The sequence below is a fragment of the Dipodomys spectabilis genome, unplaced genomic scaffold, assembly GCF_019054845.1.
Source record: "Dipodomys spectabilis isolate Male_0828 unplaced genomic scaffold, ASM1905484v1 ptg000092l, whole genome shotgun sequence".
Classification (NCBI taxonomy): domain Eukaryota; kingdom Metazoa; phylum Chordata; class Mammalia; order Rodentia; family Heteromyidae; genus Dipodomys; species Dipodomys spectabilis.
The window spans coordinates 12,369,850-12,386,758 of NW_024870769.1; positions in this window are offsets into that span (position 1 = coordinate 12,369,850).

Sequence of the window (16,909 nt, forward strand, 5' to 3'; positions counted from 1 at the left end):
TTCCTCAAAAAACAACCACCCTATTAACAAGTGGGCTAAAGACTTAAAGAGAAACTTCGCTGGAGAAGAAATGAGAATGGCCTACAGACCCGTGAAGAAATGCTCAATATCTCTGGCCATAAAAGAAATGCAAATCAAAACAACATGGGGATTCTACCTTACCCCAGTTAGAATGGGTATAATCAAGAAACCCAGTTAGAATGAGTATAATCAAGAAATCTAATAACAACAGATGCTGGAGGGGATGTGGCCAGAAGGGAACCCTACTGCACTCTTGTGGTAGTGTAAACTTGTCTGACCACTATGGAAAGCAGTATGGTGGTTCCTCAAAACTCCACATAGAGCTCCCCTATGACCCAGCAATCCCACTTTTGGGCATTTACCCCAATGATGACAAACAAGGCCATACTAAAGCTACCAGCACAACTATGTTTATTGCAGCATTATTCACCATAGCTAAGATATGGAACCAACCCAGATGCCCCTCAGTATATATATATATATATATATATATATATATGTATATATGCATGCATGCATATATATATGAATTCTATATATATGGAATTCTATCTATCTATTTATCTAGCTAGCTATCTATCTATCTATCTATCATGGAATTCTATGCTTCCATCAGAAAGAATGACACTGCCCCATTTGTTAGGAAATGGAAAGACCTGGAAAAAATCATATTAAATGAAGTGAGCCAGACCCAAAGAAATATAGTCTTCATGGCTTCCTCATTTGCAATAACTAGCGTACATTTAGGATAATTTTATCAGATGAGCAGAAAAAGCTCAAACGCTATGTACATATGACTATATAAGATGATGTTAAGTGAAATGGACCACAAGATATGGACACAGAGGCTTCTCATTGTTGTTGTTTTCAATGTACTTTGTGATCTTTTTTGTTTCCTTTGTACATTCTTCTCCCTATGGTATATCCCCTGTTGTCACTGTACTTGATTTTGGTACCCTGCATCTTGTATATCCATTTGTCTAATCTGGGTAAGGGAAGGAGAATAGCAAAACGCTGAAACAAGGACACAGAATGACCCATTACAACAATGATACCCACAAGACACTATATTGGAATTCCACTTTACAACTTTGGGCAGAGCAAGAGGAATGAGGGATACAGGGGAGGGAAGGTATAGTAGGACAACAACAAGAGAAGGGGTAACAACGCTTGACAAGATATGTACTCATTCCCTTCTTCATGTAATTGCATCCCCTCTATACAGCATCTTTACAATAAATAAAATACAACACAATAAATAAAAAGTCTGTGACATTCTTATCCCCAATCACCAAAATCTGGATGTGCAGCTGAAACTCCAGTGACAGAGCACCACCCCTGAGCATTAAAGCTGAGGGACAGTACCCAGTCTGTACATTCAAGCCCTAGTACATGTACTGAAAAAAAAAGTGTGTATTGGAAATAAGATTAGGATTACTCTCTAGTCATCAGAAGCAGGGAACCTATATTTCCCCACACTATAATTCTCCCATATTACTTTAAAAGAATTTGAACTCTAGGAACTCTGGATTTATATAGCAACAAAAATTAGCAAAAATAAGTTTAGAACAGAGATGCACACTATAGTAGATGATAACTCAAGTATACTGCTTGGCTTCTGTGATCATTGAAATAATTACAGTTATCAAGAAACATAGTAGAAAAGACTACTCTGGGATAAGTAATTGTTAAAGACAAAAGTACTCCAAAAATTAGTAAAATTCAGGGCTTCTAACAGAAGTTATTTCCTGAATGACATTATGGTTATAAACAAGAATTTGACCCATTTAATCATGCACAAAACCATTTACATTTATTTTTATTTTTTTTTAATTTAATTTTATTTTATTTGAGAACATACTGTACAGAGGGGTTACAATTACATGGGCAGGAAAATGCATACATTTCTTACCAAGCATTGCAGCCTCCTCCTTTGTTTACCCTTCAGCTCCCTTCCCAGCCTCCCCCCTAACCCCCACCCAGTCATACCCCCCCCCCACCGACATTGTAAAGCTGGTTTTGACATGACATTTTGTACTTCTCATTGTTGCAACAGGTCCACCTGAATCCTTAAACGACTTGTTTGTCCCCGTCTCCTCCACATGTTATACTGACATCAAATATAGTGAAAGCGGGGGTTACACTGTGGGGGAGGGACATACAAAGCAACAAAGAAATAATATTATAAATGCGTTAGTAACACATGCATGAAAGAAACAAAAACATTAAAATGCGTATTTGAGGGTTCGTTTTCCTAACATCACATTCTCTGACTTTTTCCGCTTGACTCATACATATACTAGATATTGCAAATAAGGAAAACCATGGGACCTATGTTTCTTTGGGCCTGGCTTACTTCACTTAATATAATTTTTTCCAAGCCTTTCCATTTCCTAACAAATGGGGCAATGTCATTCTTTCTGATGGAGGCATAGAATTCCATTGTGTATATATACCACATTTTCTTGATCCATTCATCTACTGAGGGGCATCTGGGTTGGTTCCATATCTTAGCTATGGTAAATAATGCTGCAATAAACATAGTTGTGCTGGTAGCTTTAGTGTGGCCTTGTTTCTGATCATTTGGGTAAATGCCCAAAAGTGGGATTGCTGGGTCATTGGGGAGCTCTATGTGGAGTCTTTTGAGGAACCTCCATACTGCTTTCCAAAGTGGTTGAACAAGTTTACATTCCCACCAACAATGAAGTAAGGTTCCTTTCTGTCCACATCCCCTCCAGCATCTGTTGTTGTTAGAGTTCTTGATTTTTGCTGTTCTAACTGGAGTGAGGTGATATCTCAATGGTGTTTTGATTTGCATTTCTTTTATGGCTAGGGATGTTGAACATTTCTTCTCTTTAAGTCTTTCGCCCACTTACTTATTGGGCAGTTGTTTCTTTGAGGATTTGTTGTTGGGTGGTTTAATTTTTTGAGTTCCAAGTATATTTTAGATATGAGACCCTTGTCTGTTGTATGGCTAGTAAAGACCTTCTCCCAATCCGTGGGCTTTCTATTGATCTTGCTAGCTATGTCATTTGCCCTGCAGAAGCTCTGCAACCTTATACAATCCCATTTGTCCAACCTTTCTTTGATTTGTTGTGTTTCCGGGTCTCTATTCAGAAAATTTCTGCCTGAGCCGAGGAGACCCAGGGTTTCTCCTATTCCATCCTGTAATGTTTTCAGAGTGTCTGCTTTGAGTTCAAGGTCTTTGATCCATTTGGAGTTGATTCTGGTGCAGGGTGATATATAAGGATCTAGCTTTAGTTTTCTACATGTAGTTAACCAGTTTTGCCAGCACCATTTACTGAAGAGGCTGTCTGTCTTCCATTCTATTGTTTTAGCTCCCTTATCGAAGATTAGATGGCTATAGGTCTGTAGGTTCATTTCTGGGTTTTCAATTCTATTCCATTGGTCCTGAGGTCTGTTCTTATGCCAATACCAAGCTGTTTTGATTACTATGGCTTTATAGTAGAGTTTGAAATTTGGTACTGATATTCCTCCAGCAGTGTTCTTTCCGTTGAGGAGCGTTTTTGCTATTCGGGGTCATTTATTGTTCCATATGAATTTTTGGATTGCCTCTTCTATTTCCTTGAAGAATGAGGGTGGAATTTTGATAGGTATTGCGTTGAATTTGTAGATAGCATTGGGAAGTATTGCCATTTTCAGGATGTTAATCTTTCCAATCCAGGAGCATGGGAGGTTTTGCCATTTTTTAAGTTCTGTGTTGATTTCCTTTTTCAAGATTTTAAAGTTTTCATCATAGAGGTCCTTCACTTCTTTAGTTAAGTTAATTCCTAGGTATTTTATTTTTTGTGGGGCTATTACAAATGGAGTTGCTTTCCTAATTTCAGCCACACTTTTCTCATTGTTGGCATACAGAAAAGCCATTGATTTTTGGGGGTTAATTTTATAACCTGCTACTTTGCCAAAGTTTTGAATCAGCTTGAGTAATTTGGGAGTGGAGTCTATGGGATTCTTTAAATACAAGATCATGTCATCTGCAAGGAGGGAGAGTTTTATTTCTTCTTTCCCTATTTGGATCCCCTTTATGTCTGCATCTTGTCTTATTGCTGTAGCTAGGCATTCTAATACTAGATTGAAGAGAAGTGGAGAAAGTGGGCATCCTTGTCTTGTTCCTGAGTTAAGAGGAAATGGCTTTAGTTTTTCACCATTGAGTATAATGCTGGCTGTAGGTTTGTCATATACAGCCTTTATTGTATTGAGGAATGTTCCATGGATTCCTAATTTTTCCAAAACCTTCATCAGGAAGGGGTGTTGGATCTTGTCGAATGCTTTTTCTGCGTCTATTGAGATAACCATGTGGTTCTTATTCTTGCTCCTGTTGATGTGATGAATAATATTAATTGATTTGCGTATATTGAACCAGCTTTGCATCCCTGAAATGAATCCTGTTTGATCGTGGTGTATGATTTTTTGGATGAATTGTTGAAGTCGGTTGGCCAAAATTTTGTTGAGAAGTTTTGCATCAATGTTCATCAAAGAAATGGGTCTATAGTTCTCTTTCTTTGATGAGTCCCTACCTGGTTTTGGGATGAGGGTTATGATGGCTTCATAGAATGTGTTCGGTAGTGAGCTTTCTCTTTCAATTTCATTGAAGAGTTGGAGGAGAATTGGTGTGAGCTCTGCTTTGAAGGCCTTGTAAAATTCCGCTGTAAAACCATCTGGTCCTGGACTTTTCTTAGCTGGGAGGTCTCTTATTGCTGTTTCTATTTCAATGCTTGATATGGGCCTGTTAAGATAGTTTAACTGATCTTGGTTTAGTTTTGGCATGTCAATATTTGCTAGGAAGAGGTCCATTTCTGTCAAGTTCTCAAACTTATTAGCATAAAGTTTTGAGAAGTATTCCCTTATAATGTTCTGAATCTTGGTTGTTTCCGTGGTGATGTTTCCATTCTCATCTCTGAGTTTATTAATTTGGGTGTGTTCTCTTCTTTTTCTGATAAGATTTGCTAAGGGGCTGTCAATTTTGTTAAGTTTTTTGAAGAACCAACTCTTTGTTTAGTTGATTCTTTCTATAGTTTTTTTGGATTCTAATTCATTTAATTCTGATTTAATTTTGATTATTTCTTTCCGTCTACTGGATTGGGGTTTATCTTGCTGCTCTTTTTCAAGGAGGTTTAGATGTGTCATTAAATTGCTAGTTTCAGATCTCTCCAATTTGTTGATGTAGGAGCTCAGAGCTATAAACTTGCCTCTGAGTACTGCCTTTGCTGTGTCCCAGAGGAGCTGGTATTTTGTGTGTTCATTTTTGTTGAATAGCATGAACATTTGAATTTCCTTTCTAATCTCTTCCATGACCCACTCATGATTCAGCAGTGTGTTGTTCAGCCTCCATGTGATACCGGACTTTCTTTGGTGGCTTTTGGTGTTGAGTTCTAATTTTATTCCCTTGTGGTCAGAGAGAATGCAAGGTATAACTTCAATGTTTCTGAATTTAGACAAGTTTACTTTGTGGCCTAAAATGTGGTCTATTTTAGAAAATGTTCCATGTGCTGCTGAGAAAAACGTGTATTCTGATGCTGCTGGGTGAAATGTTCGGTAAATGTCTGTTAAGTCTAGTTGATCTATGCAGCTGTTTAGATCTGCGGTTTCTCTGTTGAGTTTTTGCCGAGTTGATCTATCTAGTGGGGAGAGTGGTGTGTTAAAATCCCCAACTATTAATGTCTTTGGATCTATATGGGATTTGAGGGAAAGCAGTGTTTCTTTGATAAATTTGGGTGCTCCATTGTTTGGCGAATAGATATTTAGAAATGTAATATCCTCCTGAAAGAGAGATCCTTTAATTAGTATGTAGCGACCTTCTTTATCTCTTTTCACGAATTTTAATTTGAAGTCTATTTTATCTGATATTAGGATTGCAACTCCCGCCTGTTTATGCGGTCTGTTTGCTTGGTAGATTTTGTTCCAGCCTTTAACATTGAAAATGTGTTTGTTTTTACGGGCAAGATGTGATTCCTGCAGGCAGCAGATAGAAGGGTCTTGTTTTTTAATCCAACTAGACAGTCTATGTCGCTTAATTGGAGAGTTCAGTCCGTTAACATTAAGAGATACGACTGAGAGGTATTTGGGAGTTCCTGCCATGTTATCCACCTTCTTGGGGGCTGCGAAAACTGGGTTCTTCCTATGGTTCTTGGATTCTCAGTTTGGGTGCAGTTTCTTGGCCTTTATTGTGGTCTTGTTGGTTTTCTATGTGTAGGACATCTTTAAGAATCTTTTGTAGGGCTGGTTTGGTGGAGATGTATTGTTTCAATTTTTCTTTGCTCTGGAAGGTTTTTATTTGGCCTTCAGTTATGAAGGAGAGTTTAGCTGGGTACAGTATTCCTGGTTGATATTTGTTTGTTTTTAGGGCATGGCATACATCATTCCAGGCTCTTCTTGCTTTGATTGTCTCTGCTGAGAAATCTGAGGTGATTCTAATTGGTTTCCCTTTATAAGTGATTACCCTTTTCTCTCTGACAGCTTTAAGGATCTTTTCCTTGTTCTGAGTTGATCCTGTGTGGATTATAATGTGGCGGTGGGATGTCCTATTCTGGTCTGGTCTATTTGGGGTTCTAAAGGCTTCTTGTATCTGGACAGGCCTATCTTTTTGCATGTTTGGGAAGTTCTCTGCTAGGATACTGTTAAACAAATTTCCTAGACCATTAACTTCTGTTTCTAGGTGCTCCTCTACACCCATTATCCTTAGATTAGGCCTTCTGATGGTGTCTTCCAGGTGTTGGATAGATCTATCATATTTCTTGGACTTGTCTTGGATGGTTGTATGTTCTTTCTCTATAATATCTAGGCTGTCTTCAATCCCTGAGATTCGATCTTCTGCATGGTCTAACCTGCTGTCAAGACTCTCTACTTTGTTTTTTATCTTTTCCTTCTAGTTGGTCAGCTTTGATGGCTTCAAGTTCTTTGTTGAAGCTCTGTTTTAGGTCTTGTATGAATTTCTTTACTTCCTTAATTTGGTGTTCAGTGTTTGTCCTCAAATCGCTTAGTTGATTGGTTATGGTTTCTTTGGGCTCCCATTCCTTCTGTTGGGTTCCATTCAGCATTCCCTTTGTGGTCTCCCTGACTTCCTTCAGCTCTTTGTTAATGGATTCCATGAATGCCTTTAGTGATCTTTGTGTGTTCTCTACCTGGTCTCTCAATTCCTGTATTACTCTTTGATTAGCTTCCTCCCGTTCATGGGATTCCTGCAGATCTCTTTGAGTGTTCTCAGCCTGCTCACGCCATTCCTCCCTCTCTCTTTGAGTATTCTCAAGTTGTTCACGCAAATCCTGTATCAGTTTTTGAGTAGCTTCCTCAGGCTTATGATGTTCCTGTATAAACTTCTGGGATGCCTCCTCTCTCTCCCTGTCACGCTCATACAGAGTCCTTTGTACATTGTCAAACTTTTCATTTATCATGTTTGCCAGCAGTGTTTGTAGAGCTGTTTGGGAACTCTCCTCTGGATTATTCATTATCTGTTCTAACCCCTGATTATCAAGATTGGGAATTGAGATACCCGAATTTGCCATTTTTCTTGTGTTTTTCCGGCTTACTCTGCCCATTTGAGATGAAGATAGCACCAGTTTTGTGCTAGAACACTATCTTAAGGCAACCATCAACCAAAGTTTGCATTTGTACAGTCAATAGTCTACAGATACAATCTAGTTCAACAGATACATCTATTCCACATCAAACAACTATATGTTAAAGGGCTTCGAACCACAGAGAAGAATTTGGAAAACCAGAAATTATTAGGTTTAGGGAGAGATGTGGGTAAAAATTAGGAATAGATTGGTGTGGGGAGGCACAGGGAGAGTTAACTATGTCCTAATCACAATGCAGGAAATAGGTTGGGTAGGATGTAAGTAGAGAGAGAGAGAAAAAGAAGAAAGGGAAAGGGGACTGAAATGAGACCAGAAAAAAAAATAGAAACGTAAAAATTAATGTTATTTTAGAGATTAAAAGACCATCTATTTATAGAGGAATATGAATATGTTGAGAGAAAGGGAGGGACATAGAGGAGATGTGAAAAACTTTTAAAAAATGCTTAAAATATTATATAGGTATAAAGAGGTAGTACTGCTATTAATGAATTTAAGTCTCAGAGGTTTTGAATTGAGTAATAAGTTTGTGGTACTGGTTAACTACGGGTTTATCTGAGGATGTGCAGGACAAGAGTTAAGTCACATAAAGAAGAACAAAGAGGAAAAGATGGAAAGGATAGGAAAGTGAGAAGAAAAGATCAGAAGTTCAGTAGAGCTAGACAAAAAACAAAAAGATAATTAAGAATGAAAGAAAAAGAGAAAGAAGACAAGAAAAGAAAGGAAAACACACATTCACGTATTCCTAAAATAAAAATTATAAGAGCAGAAAAGAAAAAAAAAAGTTAATGAAAAACAATTATTTTTTCAGAAGAGGCAAAAATTAAAGATTAGTTAAAGTTTTAGAAAAGCAAAAAATTTTTTTTATATATATAAGGTAACAAAAAACGAAAAAAAAAACAAAACAAAAAAAAGAAAAAAAGAAAAGAAGAAGAAAAAAAAAAGTTCTTTGATTTTTTTTGGGGGGGGGGAGGGGTGGGAAGAGTCCTGTATCTCCCTTTTGTCTGTAACCAGAGTCTGGTTGTAGTCTCTGGTCAGCTTGAGGTCCTGTGGCTTGATTGGTTTCTTAAGTCAGTTTGTTGGAACAGGCAGAAAAATGCTCTGCTTTACCCAAGATTTTGAGAATCCCCTCCCAGGTTAGTTTACTGGGAGGGTGATCTGCTTTGAGAATCACAAAGGAGGGGGATGCAGTGATGAGGCTAGGTTCTGGGTAGAGTTGAGGCCTTTCAACAAACAGTAGCTTTTCCCTGGGGCTATTTTGTGAAAAAAACTCACAGCACCCAGCCTGGAGCCATTCTCAGGGTTTCTGTTTTTCAATTGATTGTGGTGGCTGCTAGAGGGCGGGGCAGCCTCTGGCTCTAGTTACCCAGTGAGGAGAGCCACTCCAATGGCTGGCGCCTGAGCTGGGTGACTTTTCCCTGGATGGAACTGAGTCTGTGAGGTCACTTCGTCGTTAAGTTCTTGTGACCTGCTAAATGACTCGTTTTATTCCAAGGCCTGAGCTGGAGCTAGCCGCTCCTCAGAGCTTTGTCGGTATCCAAGATGGAGATCACCGGTGCTGGGTGGGGAAGGGGTGGCCTTCCCTCCTCTGCTCCCTGAGAAGGAGTGAGGAAGTCGGGCTTCTACTCACGCTGAGTCTTGGATCCCGGGTCGTCTCTGGTCTGCAAAGTGCAGGATGAAGTTGTCCATTCCTTGTCGGTTCTTGCTGGTGTTGAGTAGAATCCGCTTGTCCGCTGCGTCTGGCTCCTTCGTCCAGGACTGTGTCTCAGGTGTGCCCCCGCGGCGGTGGTCGCTGCTGCGACCCTGCCTCCACAGCAGCAGCTGCTGGCAGGCGCTCAGATGTGTCTGCTTGGCTTCCCCTCTCTTGACTAACTCTCTGTCCTGTGATGGCACACTTGGTGTGATTCTCTGGCTTGGGACTGTTCACTGGAACTCTGAAACTGTTTTCTATGCAAGAGCTTGTTCAGATTCCAGCTTCTCCTCCGCCATCTTCCCGGAACTCTCCCCATTTACATTTATTTTTAGCAATTATTTCTCTTACTATAAAAAAGCAAGCAAGTGATCACCAGACATTCAGGCATTTACTAATATAAAAATAGTGACCAATACCCTGAGAAGAAACACTCCTCCAAAGTGACTAATCAGTGTGAGAAGTTCAAATTTTGAAATATATTATTTTAATAGGACAGAGATGCAACCAAAATTTAAAATCATAAGAAATCCCATTTTATAAAAATAGGGAGTCTAGAAATTAAAAACATGACATTAATGAAAATAATTGGGCAAGAAAAAGACAAAGATAAATACATTTAGAAAATAAGCATCACTTTGAAGGAAAGTTGAAGAATCAAGATATGAAATTACCTTGTCATTGGTGATTCACACCAACGATCCTAGCCACTCAGGAGGCTGAGATCTGAGAACTGAGGTTCCAGACCATCCGATGCAGATACACTTTGAAGATTTTCATTTAATTAGCAAAATATCTAGATTAAAATGGAAGACATCGTATGAAAATCTTTACTGAAATATCTGAGCAGAGGAAAAATAAATCCATCCTCTCGATGATTCACAAACATTACTTCCAAGTTTGTGGGTCTAAGAGGAATTCAGGAGCTCACAGGCAGATTCAGAGGCAAATAGTAGAAGTCAGGACACTGTAGATCATGTATGGACGTAAGGAGACAAAAAATAATTGAGGAAATTTAGACCAGAATTATACAGAGTTCATGTAATTCAAGCAGTATGTTGAAGAATGTCATTTCAGGAAAGCATTTGGCCACTGGGAGAGGCTGAGTGCCAGTGGGTTGTATTGGTGAGGATTTCTGAAGAGTCACTCCCCGACCCCCACCGCTGTAAGCTTCTAAACCAAGAGGAGAAATGACAATGTTCAAGAAAAAGACAAGGAATAGCAGAGAGAGGGATGGACCTGCACCTGCCCAAAGTTGATCAAGGAGAACCAAAGGACAATTGATCCGGGAAAACCCCAGTGCAGGCAGTCAGTTGTAACAGCAGAGCTGTGCTGAGGGGTTATGTGAAAATATTTAAGTGCATTCATTAGTTCAATTAGCACATAACATTTGAGTAAATAAAACAGTACTAAATGAAAATGTGTAGAGAGAAATGAAATTGTTGAGCTGAAGATTAACTTAGAGGTAGAGCATTTGTCTAACATGTATAAAGCCTTGAGTTCAATTGCTAGCACTGGGAAGAAAAAGAAGAGAGAAGAGAAGAGAATAGAGAATAGAGAAGAGAGGGGAGGGGAGGGGAGAGGGGAGGGGAGGAGAGGAGAGTGGAGGGGAGGAGAGGAGAAGAGAGGAGAGGAGAGGAGAGGAGAGGAGAGGAGAGGGGAAGAGAAGAAGAAAGAAAGAAAAAAGTAAGAAAGAAGGAAGGAGGGCTGGGAAGATGGGTCAGCAGTAGAGTGCTTGCCTTGCACGCCTGAGGCCCTGGGTTCGATTCCTCAGCACGACATAAGCAGAAAAAGGCAGAAGTGGCGCTGTGGCTCCAGTGGTAGAGCACTAGCCTTGAGCTGAAGAGCTGAGGGACAGTGCCCAGGCCCAGAGTTCAGGCCCCATGACCGGAAAAAAACGAAGGAAAGAAAGAAAAGAGAGGAGAAAACAAAGAAAGAAATTATGGAATAATGGTACATTGTTTGATATAACTTTTTTTTTTTTGTTGTTGGTCGTGAAGCTTGAACTCTGGGCCTGGGCACTGTCCCTCAGCTCTTCAGCTCAATGCGAGCACTCTACCGCTTGAACCACAGTGCCACTTCCTGATATAACTCTTAATATACTGAGATAGTTCTAAAATTATGAACAAAGCAATTATAGTAACAGAGTTGAGGGGATAAAATGAATGTATTTGTTACTGTGTGCTTCATGTTGCTGGTACAGAAGCACATAAAAAAGCTGCAAATCAACTTTCATTTTGAGAAAAAGAGAAAACACCCTAACATTGAAAATCAAGTAATAGTGCATGAGTTTTACACAGAAAATGACCATAAATAACAAAACAAGAAGTTAAAGACATTAGGAAATATTCCTCTGAGAAGCAATTAGGCAATACACATTCAAGAGAAACATTTTCTGTAAGAATACCATGATGTCACGTCATGTGGTGGATTCATTTTTATTATGGTCAATTTCACACTAGATTTGTATTTTTTCATTTAAAAAGTTAAGGACAGTTACTTTCTAATTGAAGTAGTTCGTCATTTTTCATAAAAATTGTACATGAATTTTCCATGGAGCAACCAGCTTGAGTTGGTGCTTTTCCCTCCCATCCTGTCATTTCTAAGAAGAAAAGAAAGTGAAATATAATTCCTCCAACTTCCTATAAATGTAAATCTAACGAATTCTAAACTATGTTAAATGGCCAATGTCATTATCACTGGGAAGCTTTCTATTAATCATAAGACTGGGCCTCTGCAGAGGTGAGAAGTGAACTTCTACTCCATGAGTAATTAACTGGTAATCCCTGGACTGCAGCTGCCTGGAGAGAGGACATGGTCTCTTAAATAGGACCATTCCGTGATTTCTCATTTAACCTATGGGGAGCTCATCTTCTCTGATCAACTGCCAATTGGAGAGACTAGGCTAACGATTTCATTTAAAATAAATGGCATTTATAGCAAGCAAGCCAACAGTACAAGCACAAGATTCATTAGCAGTAGAGAAGAGTCAGGAAAAGCAGGACAGGGAACAGAATTGATTAGAAAACCAATTGGAAGTCAAATGAATAAATGGCAATATTCTTAAACTCTTGAACTTCAATTTTGTCCACTTTTTCTTATCTTTCTAATGAAGGGTCAGTCAGAAGAGAGAGGGAGAAAAGGCTGTTTAATAATGATAGGGATACATTTATACATGACATTAACTAACTTTGTTCCTTAAACATTGAGAAAATTCATTTGGAGGCTTTTTTCCCCCCAAATATCTATTTTATCAGAACCTCAGTAATTCAACTATTTAGTCATGAGCTATTCAAATAGAATATGTTAGACCTTAATTAGATGCATTTTGTTTGTCTGTTCTTGTAATTGGACTTGAACTTGGTGCTGGCTGCTGAACTTTAACTTTTTTGCTCAAGGATAGCATTCTACCACTTCAGCCAAAGCTCCATTTCTGGCTTTTGGTTGGTTAACTGAAGACAAGAGTCTTCAGGACTTTCCTGTCCTGACTGGCTTCAAACCTCAATCCCAAAATCTAAGTCTGCTGAGTAGGCAGGATTACAGGCATGAGCCTGTAATTTGCTCAGTATTTTTAATTCCTAATTTGAAAATATTTTATATTCCATGAAAGGAATATCAAAGAACTATAAATTTTTCTTTTCAGAGTGTCCTGTGGTGTCTCGTGGGAATAAAAGTTCCCATTGGAACAAAGATAATTTGTTTCTAGATATTTAGGTTTCATTTACTCAAATCAATGTTGTCTTTTTAAAATAGATACCCCATTATATACATAATTGAAATCTAGATTTTTTGGGGGGGTCTCACAAAGTAACTTACCAAAAAATAAAATCTACACCAGCCTTGACTAAAAAGCCATATCAGAATGTTAATTCCAAAGGTCAAGCCCCAGTATAGGAACAAAATAAATTAATAAGCAAAAAATAAAACAGGTTAAAACAAAGGCCTATAAGAAGGAGATTGGAAATAGTTAGGACAGCTTAATGAAACAGCAGTACTTTAGAGTATGCTTCAGGGAGAAAGACAAAAAGAAAGAGAGAATGAGAGAGGGAAGGAGGGAGGGAGGAAGGAAAGACAGAAACGAAGGAAGGAAGGAAGGGAAGGAAGGGAAGGAAGGGAAAGAAGGAAGGAAGGAAGGAAGGAAGGAAGGAAGGAAGGGAAAGAAGGAAGGAAGGAAGGGGAAGGAAGGAAGGAAGGAAGGAAGGAGAGAAAGAGAAAGAAAGAAGGAAGGAAGGAAGGAAAAGAAAGAAAGGATGGAAGGAAAGAAGAAAGGAAAGAAAGAAGAGAGAGTGGGAAGGAAGGAAAAGTTTACAGATAAAGAAGGAAACATGACAGGAAACTTGTTCTATTGTGAGCCTGAATAGAATTAGGTGAATGGAAGAAAAATAGCCCAGGGAATAACTATTGATGAAAAATGATGCATATAGACTTTATTTTCCAATGGAAATTTATCTTCCATCCACCTCCTTTGAACACCTGGAGACCAAATAAAATGACTGGTTGTCTAAGTAGGTGATTTTTTTTTACCTTTGTGTCTTAATTTTATTATAAATTACACTTTTTTAAGAAAATAGGATTCATACATAACTGCAGAATCCACATTAAACTCATAGGATAGATGGGGAAACTTCAGGAGGAGTATGGAGAGCCACAATCTAGAATCGACTTGTAAACAAGCCTTTCCCGTGAACATGAAGTACACTCTCCAAAGCTAGTGCCATTGTGCCCATCCAAGGCACATTGCCTTCCATAGGGCCTGTGGTCTCAACATTATGCTGTCTACATCTGCACTTCTGCAGATATATATCCATTTTTGAGGGACTTCCAGTTTTTTTTGTTTTTTGTTTTTTTTTTTTTGTCGGTCATGGGGCTTGAACTCTGGGCTTGGGCACTGCCCCTCAGCTCTTCAGCTCAAGGCTAGTGCCCTACCACTTGAGCCATAGCACCATTTCCGGTTTTCTAGTGGTTTATTGGAGAAAAGAGTCTCACGGACTTTCTTGCCCGGGCTGGCTTTGAACCTCCATCAGCCTCCTGAGTAGCTAGGATTACAGGCGTGAGCCACTGGCACCTGGCTCAGTTTGGCTGTTTTATGTTAGGACATGTTCAAAGGTCAGGTTTAATAGTATGTAAACCTTCCAATCAACTTTCACAGGAATGTATTTCTAAGCAATTGTTTTCCTGTGTTGTTATGACAGTGCGTGTAGCCAAGAATAGGTCTAAAGATGAATCTTAGGGATAAGAGCAGAGTTTAAGTGGCACTATCAAGACCATCTTTCTTGATGTGTCTGCTGCTGACGTCCAGTGCATCTTCAGCTCACTAATTCACACCTCACATCCAACATCCCTCACTCTCTTCCTCTTTGGACTCTTTTAGCTGGGCCTCTTTCTTCTATGCAAATTACTAATTTTCAACCCTCTCTCAGCCCTCACTTCTCTACTATGTCAGCTTCTGGACTCCCTTCTCTGTTTGATGCTTTTCCTCTACAAAGATTCACTTTTTTTTTCAGTGATAGGCTCAGTGAACCCAAATGCTCACTGGAAATCATATGTGGGCTCTATCTTTCCAGCCCCAACTTCTCATCCGCCTGAGATTCTCTAGGGCTAAGCTCAATAAAACTTTCAGCCCAGTCATTTCCAGCGATTTCCACCAGAGATGTGGGAAGTTACTGATTCTCTGACAAGCATACTTAAGCCATGAAAACTGAGAGAGTGTGCATGCCCTCCACTAAAAAGACTTTTTATTAATATGCCCTGCTCAATAATACTTGTCATGAAGTGTCTTTTCTTCTGTGCTTCATGTGATAAAACATCTTCATATAATCCTACATTTCAATTGCATTTTTGATCCTGCAGTATCTTCATCTTATCTGATGAAATACTAAGACTCATAGTATTTACATAGCACATTAAGTGGTTCCATAGAAAAATTGTTTTAGATATACTTACTATCTTGTTCAAGCTTTGAAACTACGTTCATGCTTGTTTAAAATTTTTTTTTAAACTAAATAAACCCATTTGATTTTTGTGCACAATACTAAATAAATCTAGCAACATTTTCCAAGTTTCTCTCTGAGTATGTGATTATTAGGTTACTTACAAATTACTGATTTTATCGAAGTTTTCTTTTTGGTTATGGGGCTTGAACTCAGGACCTGAGTCCTATCCCTGAGCTCTTCTGCTCAAAGCTAGTGCTCTAGCTCTTTGAACCACAGTGCCACTTTCAGTTTTCTGATAGCTAATTGGAGATAAGATTGGCATGGACTTTCTTGCTTGGGCTGACTTCTGACAGTGATCCTTAGATCGTAGCCTTCTAAGTAGCAAGGATTACAGGTGTGAGCCACCAGCACCAGTTTTCATTGAATACTTTGCAAGAGTTTTTTTTTTTAAATCGGTTTGAGGTTTATCATTTGTGACTACCCATATTTCATACTATAATAAAAGTCTGCTCTTAGTTCTACATTGTCTATAGCTAATCCCCGTTATCACACCTCTCTGGATAGTCCTGAAGCTCCATTTCAAGGCACATTCAGCTGAATGTAAGTTTTCAACTATGCCCAGAGGTCTTGTAGTGAATAAGAGAAATGTATATTGAAAAATATTTATGTATATATGTACATATATATACTTTCTTTCCCAGAAAATTGATAATTATAAAACATATTAAAAGTGTAATTTCACTCTTAATTATAAAAGAGAAAATAAAGAGAAAAAATTGATTTGAATAAAGTTCTAGGGTAAGTAGAATACTGAAAAAAACAACCACACACTTTTTTTTTTTTTTTACTTTTTCTGGAATCCTGAGGTTAGAGTAAATAAGAACTTTACCAATTATTTTATTCCATTATTGTCACTACCACAATTTATGTATGTGATTGGGGGTGACCTCAAGTGAACAAAAAATAGAATCTTAAATAGTAATGCTTTACAAAATACCAGAACTCACTTCTTTGCACAAATGCACAGAGCTTTGTGGTCAGAACCAGGATGAAATTTTTCTGGTGGCATCGTAAGGAATTCATATGACTATTAAAAAAATCACCTGAGGCAATTAGCTCATAAAGAGAGATTTATTTTGCTCTGTGTTTTTGTTGCCAGTCCATGATCAGGTACTCTTTCTGTTGTAGGCATCTGATATGGGTGCCCCATCATGGCAGACACATTTGACACACTAACCCTTACTTTGTGAGCCAGGAAGCAAAGAGGGAAAATAAGGAGCTGGATTCCCACAATTTGCTTTGAGGTTATGTCCCCAATAACCTAAAGACCTCCTATAAGATCCTACTCATTAAGTATTCACAGCAGCTTTTGTAGCATGACATTGGGGTGACAGATTTGATATATAGGCTTTAAAGGGACCTTGAACATTCATACTGTCACATTGAGATTCTGTGAGATTTCTGGTGTTACTCGCTCCAATATTAACTGCATTGCTCGGCAAGTTCATAAAGTTAATAATAGGAGGCAAGATGGAGATGAAGATGGAGAAGGAAAGAAAAGGTTGTGAGCAAAGCATCTTGGATTTAAAGAAAGAATCTCATAAAATTTCCCTTCCTTAGGGCTGGGAAGGTGGCTCAGTGGTAGAGTGCTTGCCTTGCATGCATGAGGC